The following is a 14,727-nucleotide window of genomic DNA, read 5'->3' on the forward strand; positions in this document are numbered from 1 at the left end:
TGGTTAAGCAGTTGTAATACATCCCCAATTTAAAGGGAAACAAGCTGTGGTATTGTGTAAAACAAAACAAAAAAACAACCCATCAATTCATAATTTAGATTGCATATTTACATAATCAAAGGTTTATCAGTGTGAACATAAGAGGCATTGTCTTCGCACAGCTTCGATTTTATACATGTCACAAATTATTAGTATATTATTGCATTCTGTTTTATTTATTTATTTATTTAGACAAAGTCCCAGTTTTATAGAATCAGGGTGGTAGTAGGCTAAAAGTATAAATGGTTGAAATAGTTAGCTAATAATAATAATACATGAACTGTTCAGATATTCAAGAAACCTAATCTAAAAATGCTTCGGTGAGAATTACTGATATTGGAAAAGTTAGCTCCATGTATGGATATATTAAATAGCTAAAAAAAAAACTGTTAAAAGATATGAGTTATTAGTTGAAACAGTCAGCTAGAAGTAATGGATAAACAGATGAAATAATGTATGGATAATGTTAACTTCTTGAAATAGGCAGCTAAAAGAGAATGAATGAACCATTCCAATATTTATGGAATGGATAAATGATCAATAATAGCTGGCTAAAAAGTGAATTAATTGCAATGAATATTTCCAGTAATTCAAAAGTAACGCATTAACATTTAAAACACTTAACTACAAATAATGGACAAATGGTTTGAAAAGTTGGCTAAAAGGAAAAACTGGAGAGAAAAGTTGAAGAGAGGCAAAATAGTTGTGCTATATTAAAGTATTGGATCTATTACTCTTGGCTTAAAATGTGGAAAACAGACAGCTAAAAGCCAAGGTGGCCAAACATTAGCAGTTTAATTGCATATAAAAATATTGAAACATTATCCACTTTAATCAGCTGATGGTGTTAAATATCCTCAATTTTCAGCCGAAATGGACAAATTAGAAACATGAGGTGTGGTGTCAGTGAGGGATATTGCACTTCATCAGCTGATCGGGTTGGGATGCTCTGCTGCAGTGTACCTGTTTGTAGTGATTTTCCTGTGGTGTGATTGAAAACAGTGGTTGTGATATCGCTGCTTTGGTGCAACAAAGTGTGCAGATGCTCTGGCTGTCGTTCTGCATTTCATCTCTCTTTCATAAAGTGCACTGTGAAGTAGAAATGTGAGAATCCTTTAAAAAAAAAAAAAGAAGTAAGAATGACATAGTGGTGAAATCTCATTTATGGTGTTAATTTGATCAGTCTATCAGCTTACAAGTTGCCAGTATCAGTGCATGTGCGTTGGCTGATAATTTTGCCTCAACGAAACAGCTCTCTGGCCCTGGTATGTGAGGATTTTTTTTTCCATAGAAGCGAGATGCCTGAAATAGCTCTGATTGACAGGTATAGAGACTCAGTTACTATAACAACTACCTCCTGGCTCTCATGAGCACTTCTCTCTCTCTCTCTTCCTCTCCGCCCCCCCTCACCTCTTCTCTTTTCATTTTCCTTTACCAACTCTCCTTTTTACCCCCGTCTCCCTCTCACCCCCTCACTATGTGCATGTGTGGGTGTAGAGGGAAGAGATTATGAAAAAGAACTCGACTGCAATATTCCTTCACAGGGAGATGTTTGTGTTGCAAGATAGAGAGGCCTGGCACTAGCTATTGGATCTAACCTGTGTGGGTGAGGGTAGGCGAGAGTGGGAAGATGAAACATGCTTATACAACACGGGCAAATAAGCCTTTTATATTCTTTTCGTGTTTCCTTTTTGGTGCTTGTTCCTCTGTCAGGTTGAGCTGCTCCGCTTGTATAATCAAGTCAGTCCACTGCGCTGTGTTCCTGCATGCGTGCGTGTGTGGGTGTCTTTGCATGCGTGCACGCACTTGTGTCAGCAAGCGGCACAGTAAGGCCACCCGATATGATGAGTGAATTTCAAGCACGATAGAATCTAGTGGGACTGACACCAGAGAGCACAGAGCGGCAGAGAGAAAGTGTGCGAGTTTGTGTGTGTGTGTGTGTGTGTGTGTGTGCTGCTGGGAAGAAGACGGACGTCATTGCTGCCACCTGCTTTAGTGGGACAAAGGCCAGACACATACACACACACATTGCATATGCAGACAGCCAAGCAGAGGTCAAAGCAATCTCTTAACATAGCATTAATGATATGATTTACTTAACCTTCTTACGCTCAAACTATCTCAGGCCCTCCATCCCCTCCTGTCAGAGTGCACCGCTCCTCTCCTCCCCCTTGTCCCTGCCTCTCCTTTCATCTCCCCGTCTCTGAGTCATCACACAGGGTGAGAGGTCTGAAGAAAAACAAGCTGCCAGAGTTGGACATGCCATAACAATGCAGCACCTGTCAGGGTGTGTGTGTGTTTGTGTGTGTACCTGTGTGAGTACATGTGCATGCAGCTGTCTCAGAGCGTCTGTCATCAGGAGAAAGGAGGGAACATTTTCAAGTCTTACTGTAAATACAAAGACATAGAGACCGTCCATATATATGTGTGTGTGTGTGTGTGTGTGTGTGTGTGTGTGTGTGTGTGTGTGCTCTCACCACTGTGGCTTTCTCCAGAAGTTGCTCTGCCGCTTTATTGATTGGTTGTCTCGCTTTGTGGCAGGAAATGAGATGGCGGGTCTCAACACCTGTGTGACCCCAGCCGCAGAGAGATCCTCTAATGATCTGAGCTCGGCTGCCTGGGTCTTGTGCTGCAGCCGGCTCCTCACTTGGCTCAGACCTGATCAATAGCACACCCATCAGCTCCTCACAACGCACACAAGACAGATACTCCTTCTGTGTGTGTTTCAGATCAAATAATGAGAGCACCTGTAGTGGTCTCAGCTCCCTCCTGCTTGTTGCAGAAGTTGACAATTTAAAAAAAACTGAGCTGAGCATCAGGTTGCATGCCTAAGTGCTTTATTATTGATCTACTTGATGCTGCAAATTGACCAGGGCCACTCTAATCTGTATTTTTGATGTAAACTTGTGCTGATGCCGTCAGCTTGGTGGTAATTTGAGGGCATTTCTGCACCGTTCACACAGAGAGAGGCGATAATTCAGAATTAATTAGGCTACCATACACGGGGGAAGGCACAGCCCATAATAAGACATTTAAAACAGGATGGGATCTGGTATCCAAGTGCAGGGTATCCATAGAGACCGTTGCTATGGCGGAGAGAAATCTCACCTCATTAGGAACAAATATAAATAGCCTTGCGACTCAGCTTATGGTCATGATGCCCACGGCTGAGAGAACAGGCTTCGAGGCTTCCAGGTCAACAATACAGGATGAGAGTAAGGGTGCGGAGAAAGAGGGAGTGATAAATGGAGGAAATCATTTAGGTAAATTAGAAGGATGGAAGTAGTGAAGAAATGAGTAGAGCTTTGGATGGAGGGAGGGAATAGATTGAGTTCCTGAGGATGGAAGAAACAGGAGGAGGACGATGTGTGTGTTGGAAAGGAAGAAGAACATGATGAGAGAAAGATTCACAAATGTCAACCTGTTTGTTATTATACTTGAACTAAAATTGTATAAGGGAGCATCACAAGCCCATAGTAATAAATGGTGAAATTAAATTAGTGAATTTACAACCAATGGACTTCACATTGAAATAAAAGCATGACTAAAAGCTGGGAAGTCTAAACAATTACTAAACAAAGTAACTAAAAACAACAAATGACATTTATGGTTTAACAGTTGACTAAATGGTTTAAATAGTCAGCTGATAAAAATAAAATAATCCGTTATTATATTTATTTAAAAGCGGTTAATAGTTGAAACAGTTAGCCAACGGATAAACTTTTGGAATAGTTAGCTAAAGACAATTGCAACTAAATGATTGAAATAGTTAACTAGAAACAAATGGCTAAACTATTGTAACAGTAAGCTAAAAAATAAGGTTGCTTTTAAGATAAACTCTTAAAATGATAACTGATAATAATGACTAAATGGTTGAAATAGTTAGCTAAAACTTAACTATTGTAGTTTGCTATAAATAATGGATAAGTGGTTGGAATTACTAGCTAGCTAAAAGTAATGAAAACCTGTCAAGAAATGTATTTAAAAGTAATAAATAGATGTAAATTAATGGTTGAAATTGTCAAAATAATGGATAAATGGTTGGGATAGTGACTGATAAAGGGTTAAATAGTTAACTAAAATTATTACACAGCTTAGTTGAATACCCTGCATTCTCTGGTCTGTATTTTCTGAAGTATACTCTTATTATAATACAATGTTTCTTTTTTAATGACCATGATTCTGGAGGATCACTTTCATTCAATCATATCAATCTGCAGAAAGAAGTCTGGCAAGTTTAACATCAGCTTGTTGCTTGAGTAATGCTAACCGCTAACTGCTGCTAGCTGTGATGGCTGTGGTCAGCTAGCCAGGATAGTTGTGCTACTCGAAGCACCGGGGTGTTTTCAGCGCTAGCACAGGATATTTAGACTGCTGGGAGGAGGAGGCATTCAGGCCAGGGTGGATGCTAGTGGGGAGCATTGCCAATGAGGTGGCAGAACCTAAGCCTGGCTAGCTGGCAGCAGAACTGAATTCAGTAGGTTTTATGAACATTATGGTCGAGGCAAATAGGCCGAAAAGGTTGTTGATGGTGAAAGCTAAGAAGAGAACAGGAGAGAGTGACTGAGCAAGAGGCTGCTGTCTGTTGCTGTTGGGTGCGGAATTCTTTTGGATGTTTGACTGTGTAAGTAAAGTTGTCAACTGTTTTTTAAATTAGAAATGTAATAATAATAAATGCATGTGCATACGCATAAGCAAAGCAAAAGTATTTTTAAATCAAGAAGGTGGCATTATTGCAAAAAGAGCCCCATTAGTGTGATTGAAGACCTGCATCATCCTGACAGGATGACCCGCTCACTGTGCATTATCCCTTACATAATGGATAAACTGTTGGAATAGTTAGTCAGGAAACATACAAGCCAGATAAAGATAAAATCCAAAAACAGAAGTGCAAAGGCAGTACGACTAAAATAGCATAATGAGATGGTGTGAATGACTTCTCGAAATACTGAAATACTGGCTGAATTTTTTTTTCTTCATCTCCAAGAACTGACTTTTGCAGAACCGGCGTTTTCATTTTCCCAGCGATGTACATAATGAGCGAGGAGAGGAGAGGAGAGAAGAGGAGAGGACGGCAGGAGTTGTGGGAGGAAAGATGGGAGAGGGGGCTGTGAGAGAGGTTGACAGCCAAGTGGAGAGGAGACAGATGGGAGCAAAGAGAAAACTCGAGACATCCACCACTGATTGCATCAACAGGTCTGAGCCCCTCCAGGTATGCTGCAGTGCACCACAGTATTACTACAGTATTGACTCATCCCATTGTTGACCGTCCGGAGGTCCTGTATGGACTTTATCCGTCTCACTGCCTCTTTGCTTCCTGTGTTTTATTTTCTCTTTCTCTTTCTCTTCCGATGAAGCCGGCTGTCTCTCTTCAATGTCTGTGTGTGTGTGTGTGTGTGTGTGTGTGTGTGTGTGTGTGTGTGTCTCTTTGACATTTAGTCATCAACTCTCAGTGGCAGCTGAAAGTCTGGTTAGTGACATAAGACCAAAGAGGCTTTGTGTACTCCTGGTTCCTGTTCAAACGTGCAATCTTATTATTCCTTACATCAGAAATCTCATCTTTTCAGTTAGTGGGCGTAATTATTGCACAACACTGGAACATTACAGCAACGTCCTCAGCTCCCCTTTCCTTGTTAATTGCATTTAAACTGCTGAAATTTTTTTGCCCTCTTAAATGTGAAATTATATTAAATCTTATAACACAATCAGTCAAGGATCCATTTGCAGTTTGGATGCTCTCGCATCAGTGGCCGCTGTGTAGCCTTTGCAAATTTTTCAGGCAAACTGGTCAATTAAGGCAGAAAAAGCAGAGAGACTCCCTCCTCTCGATGCAAATAAACCTTAAAAGCTTGTCGCGGCTTTCTGTGCTTCAAAGCTAAATGGTTTTCTCTGCCTTTGTTGTGAACAGTGTGTTTTCAACTCGGGAACAAAGGTGTCTGCGACTGAAAGATGAAAACTGCGACAACTGATGAAGATGGTATAGAGTTCAGACGTACGTTTGTGTGGGCTGTCTAATTGAGGAGATTGTTTGATTCCTCTCCCTCTGCGTTTCTCCCTCTGAAGACCTGTCAAACTCGCAATCAGCGAAAACAACATGCATAGAAGGATTGGAGGAGCGGGAGGGAAAAAGAGTGGAGATGGAAAGACGGCGTTTAGGAAGAAAAGGAGGGAGTTTACGCCCACCGCCTAAAGAGATGAGAAGACAGGCAGAGGAGGGGAGAATGTGTGGAGGAAGCAGTGTGTGAGTGCCAGAGCTCATCAGCTTGTCAAACATCCGTTATAGACCACAAACCCACACAGCCATTGCACTGCTGAGGTCTATCACTTAACAGGTGCACTTCTATCACCTTCACACATCTCCTTATACACCCTGATACAGCATGTGTGTAGGTGGCCACATTTACGCACACTGAGTTTGAGCCTTGTCCACAGAGCACAAACCCATCTTGGATGGTTTCCATGCAGCGAGAGGTGAGCCACACTGAGTCACTCTCATTGATCAGAAAATAAAACCAGTCAGGAGGATTCTTCATACTGATGCTTCCTTCACCCCACTCCTCAGCTCCTAACTGTTTTAGCTCTGTGCGCTGGCACAATCTGAGTGCGCACTCTCAGCCCAACCCACGTTTGAACCCTTATTATTCCTCACTGTGCTCATAGTTTTGTATTTCTGACTGCTGACGCACTGCATCTAAATTCATCATCCACTTTCCCTCGGGGGTTACATCAGGGCTTTTTGTTTTTTACCTCATGTACCCGCAGATATAGGTACAGTTTAGACCACAGGAGCCCCATCAAATGAGCTTATCTGTTTCTATTGTGGGTGGGAAATGAGGCACCAAACGATACCTCTAATTAGCATAGTCAATCCTCATGAAGTCAGTGAAGTGAAACCTTCTAAACACTCTTATATCCTGGACCCTACATTGGGATCCTATGTTTTACTCCTTTTGTAGCCTCGGCTGTGACTTTATTAACCATTCCAACAGCTTTATACATCTGGAAGCAAATTCTTTGTTCATGATGCAAAACAGCAGTGACATCTGCCCGCATCCTACCAATGAGAACTGTGATGTCTGTGTTACTAATGTAAAGGCTGTTGTGATGCAGAATTGTGACTCTGGGTAGATCATACACTATTTTAAGATGTAACCTTTTCAGAGGATCTTTCACCAACTGTTTACCATATGAAATTAGCTCCTGTAGGGATATTAAAGGGACAGATCACCCCAAAATCAAAAATACGTATTTTCTCTATTATCTGTAGTTGTATTTATCCGTCTATTTTTTGTTGTTGTTGTTGTTGTGGGTTTCAGAGTGCTGGGGATATTGGCCATGCCTGCTGTCTTTCAAATATAATGGAACTACATGGCACTTAATTGTTGTTATGTTGCCCAAAGCACCAGAACAATACAATTTGTTAAACTGAACAGCATTGTTATTAGACTAGAAAGAAAAGTCAATTAACCCATCAGCTACTCACAAAACAACCTAGATTGATAAATAGCACAACAGGTAAGAGCAAAAATATGTATTTTTGATTTTACGGCAAACTGTCACTTTAGCACTATTGATAGCATTCTGAAATCCATTAAATGTAAATTACCATGATTTTTTTATGACTTTGTGAAATATTTTGGAGTAATAGGTTTTCTGACATAAGCATTAATGATGCTTTATCATAGGGATTCAAATTTTCTTTCATACATAATATATAATCAAAGACACTTTGCATTAAAAAGCGATTAGATAAGATTTAACTTGTAGTCATTGCACACAGTAAGAACCAATACGACAAAATGCAGTTTAGCATTTAATAACACTATATACAAAATGTGCAGCACAAATTAACTAAAGCTATGAAATGTCAGTAATGTAACTATAATGTAATCAGTATGGACAGAAACCAATACATAGGATGAGTAGTAGAAAGATTTTTGTTATGTGATAAGCAAACAGCAATCAGTCAGGTGTGTCACATGTACTGTACGGTGTAATCAGAGTTAAATGCACAGTGTGTGATTTCTGCTGCAAAGTGGTGAAGTAGCATGGAATCATGGGAGTTGTTGTCATTATTGTTAAACAACAACCAATTGCCGCTAAAAAAATATTAAATATGACACAGGCAGAAATAATGTTCCCGTCTGAGTTAATGTATTAAAGTTGTATTTACGTTACGTTGAACCGCATTTTATTATTGCATTCTAATGAAATGGCTGCAGAGCTTCCCACATAATTAGATTTTATAGCTGACCACCAAGGTATGGACCTCCAGTAGCCATGAAGCAACTCAAGTTCAGCCAGTAGAAGTAAAAAACCCCAGTGACATGGGTCTCATCCTGGATCGCCCCAACTCATCCATCATATCAGCAAATCTTTGTTACTGCTTTTACACAGGATAGGCAAAGGGTGTCAAACATGAAAGGGTCGTGTGGCTGCAGGTTCTTGTTTCAACCAAGCAGGTGCACACCGGCCCTTTCGTGGATCAGTTTGATAGACGCAGTGCAGCGTGTGATCCCCAGCGCTGAGGTTTGCACTGTCTGCTGTCAGGGTGAGGCAGCTTTCAGTTATTATGCTCCTCACCTTTGAAACAAACTACCTGTAGATCTGAGGTCTGCCCAAACGGTCAGCTCCTTTAAATCAGGACTAAAAACACTATTGTTTACTGCAGCGTACTCTTAACTTTAACACTTATCTGCTCTACTCTACTGCCCTTACTTTTTAACTACGCAATGTTTGACTTGTGCTTTTTATTATTTTATCTCTTTTCTTATCCTGCTGTATCTTATTTGATCTTATATATATTTTTATTTAGATTTCCCTGTTTTAATTGACTGTTTTTACTGTTTTCAATTGTGTCTTGCTGTTTTTAATGTTTATGTAAATCACTTTGAATTACCTTGTGTTGAATTGTGCTATACAAATAAACTTGCCTTGCCTTGCCTTGCTCTCATAGCAGCGAGCAGAGCAAAGGGACCACGGGATGCGCTAGTTAGCTTAGTTGTTCACTTGAGTTCACTGTGCACTGTTATTCATGGACATAATGTTACCTTATGCATTAGTATGGTGGCTGGCATGAGACGTAGTGAGCTGGATCAATAAATTAGGTCTCCGCTGGATTACTATGTTGCAAAATGCATAACAAAATGATGGTGTGTGGCAGAAAAAATGCTTTATCACTGTTACTGAGTATATTTCTTTGACATTGAATGATTTATAATTACTCTCTGACCTATCGCCTGGTGTTTCCCGTGTTTCCCCTCAAGTTAGAACAACTAGAGACAGTTACGTTTATTTGATGCCATTGACAAACAAGCAAATGAAAGGCATCATTAAATTAATTTAAATGACAGATTTCTCTGGTGTTGAACAATTTTAGAAAAAATATAATAATGTAAATACTAACTCAGCAAAATATATAACATGGATCTATAGTTTTTAGACATTTTAATGTGGAAATACATATTATACCTTTAAATATAGATAAGATAACGGAATGTGCAAATAAGTCTAAGTGAAATGTACACTATGTTTTATTAGGACGACATTTTCATATTTCTATGTGTATTTTTATATTATCCATATGATTTGGACAGTGTGCGGCATTTGAATTAGGAAGCCCCCACTCAGCAGGTTTACCTCATTTGAATAGAGAAGCTGGAAGTCTGTTGCAAAACATCACGAAGACCATTATTCTTATCCTGAGCCATAGTTCACATGAAAACAAAATCATAAAAATTATGTATTCTTAATTAGAATTAATGTACCCTAAAAGAAAGGCTGCGCTGCAGCATCTCACTGAGGTTAAGAAGCAAAGGAGGAGGTCTATTTGTCTGTTTCTTGTCTGTGGCTGTCTAGTCACCCGGCCACATGCTCCATCATAGTTTAAATATTCATAGCCCTTCTTCTGAATATTCATGAGGCCCCTATTAATATTTATGAGCTTCACTTGTTGAGGTGTCACTCGATCTCTTGTACACACATGCACACACAGACATTTACACACACTGATGATCAAAGGGGATAGCTATGTCTACACAGGCAGATTCTCCAGCAATGGTGTAAGTTTCTCTGGAGCTGTGATGTAATGGTAAATAAAAACGGTGACAAATAACAGCTGTAAAACTGGTGCCAGGAAACAGGAAAAAGCTATCCTGGCTCGTCCAGAAGCAACTCTAAAGTGCACTAATTAACGTGAATTAATTAACAAAAAACTTAAGTGCAAAAGCAACAATTCACCATTTTACAGTTAAATGCCAAGCAAGGCTGTTCTCATTCGCTGTTTGTATTTAGGGATTTTTGTTGCAATACCGTGAGTACCCACTGGGAAAAATTGGCTGCAAGGCTGAGTGGCAGCATCATACTGAGTCCTGGCATCCAACCAGTATAGATTCAAAAAAATGTTCTCTCAGCTAAGAAAAAGTCAAACACACAATATTCTGTAAAATAGTGGTGCTGGTTGGCAATTTTGTCGTCTTAAGACTTTTTCCCTTGTTTCCGGTCTTTATGCTAAGCTAAGCTAAGCTAAGCTAAGCTAACCAGCTGCTAGGTCAAGCCTTATATTTACCGCACAGACTTGACTAATTGTGTCAAACTTCATCTAATTCTCGTCAGTGACAGTAATGAGCATATTTCCCCAACTGTGAGACCATCCCTTTAAAACGCATACCATGTAGAACAGAGAAACAACAGACACATACTAAGTCTTCACAGGAATGTAACACTGACAGCGTCCTTTTAAGGGCAATGTATTGGTCGATAAATATTTGATTTTATATGGACTTACTTTATGTGTCTACCAGACGAGGTAGTGAGTTTACCCTTCACGGCCCGCCGGAGAGGAGGGCCGCTCTGATCACAGTTCCAGTAAGGCCTTTAACAGACTTCCCTGCACCTCAGTGAGGCTCCCTGGAACTGATGTAACAGTATGACAGACACACACACACACACATATACACACAGTCAGCTGTGCACTTTCTAATGAGGTGAGTTTATATAACAGGCCACAACAGTAGCAGTATTTTAGTGCGTGAGCAACGGGAAACGAGCGCCACAGAGTCTCTATCCTGTGCGCGCACATGCCAACCATAGTGCCAGAACAGGCAGACAGCAGGTGTTTGTGTATGTGTGTATGTGTATATGTCTATCATAGGCCACTTTGTCGGACAGATTTTAGATTAGATTAGATTAGATTAGATATACACACCAGTTGTCTGTGGATGACTCCAATCAGATTTAGCTGCATTTGTGTTGACCATGATGTGGAATTGCTCCTTGTCAAGTCAATGAAGTGCCATTCAAACATGACAAACCAAAACAAGTGTGTGTATGTGGAGCGAGACAAGGAGAGATCAGAGGGGTACACACATGGCAATGTCTGCTGGCTTTTGGATGACGCACATCCTGAGGCCTGTGCATAGTCATCTCTGTAGTTTGTGGTTTATAACTCAGAGTGTTTGTTACCCCATAGATCATATATAGCATACAATATGTACTGTCAGGTATGCAACATCATCACAAAAGCAGAAATATATGTCTTAACTTAAATAATATATTTCTTCTCTGTATTTCCATACAATTATATTCATATATAACAGCTACTGAGAATAAGAAATAACAAAGTTCAAAGTTCTTCAGGCCTTGAGGTACAGATAAGATGCTACTAAATTTTATAAGACTCTAAAAGTCTGCCCTTGTGCTTTCAAGGTGTATAGTGTTTTTAATTAACTAATTTAACAATGAAGACTTCCTTTTCTTGGAGTACTTAAGGGGAATATTCTGAGCATTGATTAAGCGATAAGAGACAATATGTTGTTGTCTTAAGGGCCAAAATCATTTTGGAGATTCCCAAAACTATTAAAACAGGGTCCGGTTCAATATTGATATTAACTACTTCAGAAAGTTCAGAGCAGTAATTTTCTATCTTGGGACAAGGGGTGAAGCCGTGATGTCGGTTTTTGCTCCTTCAGGCTACATTTATCACATATCGGAGAGATCTCGGGTCCTATCTTGTGTAATTTTGTCTTTGAATAATGGAGTCTGTGAATGACTTTGAACTGAATGAGATGAGAATTAATGGAACAAGAATGAATCTGCTCTGCACTTGATGCTCCTATCTCCTCATAGATCTGTGTTTCCAGTTCATTCTACCATTTGGTCTTATTTTGTAGGAATAGATAAACATCATAGAGTGTAGTAAGGCAGGACCAGTTTTTTTAGGCGAGACGTGTCAAAAACAGAAACACTTTGAAAATTAGATGTGTGGGTGTGCACATAGTTTCTGATTTGCACTAACCTGAAGACATTTTTCGTAGGAAGTCCACATGTTTCTTGCAACTAAAAAGAAGCAGAAGTTACAGACAGATGAGGGTTACTGACAGTGCATGTTCCAGTGTCCTTCAACTGTGAGAAATCATTAACAAGTGAATATTATAATACTATAAAAACCTGTATGCATGGGAGGGAATGTAAGATTAACACCTCATTTTTCCCTAGGACCCTCGCAGGTTAAGCTGGCCATGCCCTCAATTAATTGTATTTGCCAAGGATGGGTGCAATCAGGGCTGCAGCTAACACTGGACATGGACATATGACCTCAGTATGTTTAAAACGGACCTGGCTGCGATACAGATATAAAGCTTGGTAACATTCAACTAGATGCCATTCATGTAAAAAGATATGTTATTACTTGCATCTGCTGTGGTGAAACCAAAGATAGATGAGACTTGATGAGTCAGCTTCAGATGGGCTCTATGGTAGGTGCAAACAGACATGTGGGTACAGATTACTCCTGTCCCCTTCCCCAAGGCTGCAGCTACCAGGTCACTGAGGTCCCATCGTCTCTTATACGCATCACACATGTCGTCTTTTAAAGATCATTCTTGAACTTGTTTACACAATTTTCATTTAAATAAATGTCTGTTCAGTCACCATCTATCATCAAATGTGGTAACACAATTGATTGAGCATGTGGTCAACTGATGCAAGCCCTTGCATTTGTAGTATGTCTGTGGTGATATATATTTTTTTTTTCAAGTGGAGCAGGGTTAGAGACCATTTTGCCATCATCCGACAGTGGTTGGTCCCCAGTAGAGGGTAGGCAGAGCTCCAATTGGCCCCTTCCCTACTTCCTACCCTCTACTTCTGGTGTCCTTGCTCTGACTCCAGCCACCTTTAAATTCAGCCTTCATTTGGATGTCAGCTACACACCTTTACACTCTTCTGGTTATGGTTATCGGGGGTTCGTGTTCGACTGCATCTTGTGTGGTTGTGATGTTATCGTGGGGACAAAATCTGTCCGCTAGTCCCAGTGGTGTCTCCAGGACCACATTCTGTCATAATGAAACACACAAACGCTGCTATTGCTTCTGGTAAAGAGTGAGATCCATAAACACACCTACAGTTATCATTTATTGGCATGTAGGTGCCACCAAAGACAATAAAACAGATATTATAAGATTGTAACTGAGATCTTAAAGTTTGATTGTTTTAAACCTGTTTTCATCAGTAATGGACAATTTTGAACTACTTCCAATTTTACTTCCTTTGTATGCTACCTTGTACTTTTGTTAGATACATTTTTACAGGGGAATGTTTGTCAACAGCACCACAGTCAATCATCATTCATTAGATATGATGCTCTTTTATAGATCACGCCACCATGATCAACCAGTGTGTAAAGCAGTAGAAATTATCCAGTTTTTAGCTGTTTTATATTGTGGCAGTTTTTATTATTACTGCACAATCCATAGGTCTTTGTATGTATAGATCCAGTCTAAGAGCCAGGAGATCTACAGACTATATTTTGTTGATCTACAGACTGTGTTTTTGAGTCAATGTCTTTTTTATATTTCAGGATGATTTTGTAGTATCTGTCATACTGAAGCAGTACCTGAAATGAAAGTGACATTCACAGTCTTCTGAACAAATAACATAAAATTCAAACATAAATACGTTTTTTGTTCCCAAGGATTGTCAGGTCTCTAGGGAACAGATGAAAGGCTGGCAAATCTTATTGAACGCTACAAGGCTCTCCCTTAAAATGCCTTCAAGGTGTATAGTGTTTATTAATTCATTATGGCTTCATTTGACCATGGGAACCTCATGTTTCTTCCAGTACATAAGACCATTGGTGGGGAACTTATTCAGCTCCTTTGAAGTACAGTAAAAATGAACAGTATTACAATATAGAAAATATGAAATTAGAGTCAGAAGTCATAGCTGCATTGAAAATGTCACTTAGGTAAAAGTACATAAGTATCATTAGCACAATAGCCTACTTACAGCATGAAGCAAAGGTAAGTTAAAGTACTCACAGTGCATACAATGGTCCTTGTGAGTGTTACAATATGCTATTATATTATAATGTGTAGGCAGCGTTGTAGCTGGTCGAGGATGATGCTAATTTTAACTACCTCTTATACTATTGGGTAGTTTAACCTATAACAGTGCCTTCTAGATTTTGTGTGTAAAATCTTCGTGTGTAAAGTAAAATAGGCTGTCAAATAAAGTACCCTCTGAATTACACAACTATAACTTAACATGAAATACAAAGTATTGGCTTCAAAATATACCTAAAATACCAAAAGTAAAAGTACTCATTATGCAGAACGACCCATTTTAGTTTAATATTAAAACATCAGCTGATTTATATTTGTATTATTAATCTGAATATTAAAATTAAATAGT

The sequence above is a fragment of the Centropristis striata genome, chromosome 14 (genome assembly GCF_030273125.1).
Source record: "Centropristis striata isolate RG_2023a ecotype Rhode Island chromosome 14, C.striata_1.0, whole genome shotgun sequence".
Classification (NCBI taxonomy): Eukaryota; Metazoa; Chordata; class Actinopteri; order Perciformes; family Serranidae; genus Centropristis; species Centropristis striata.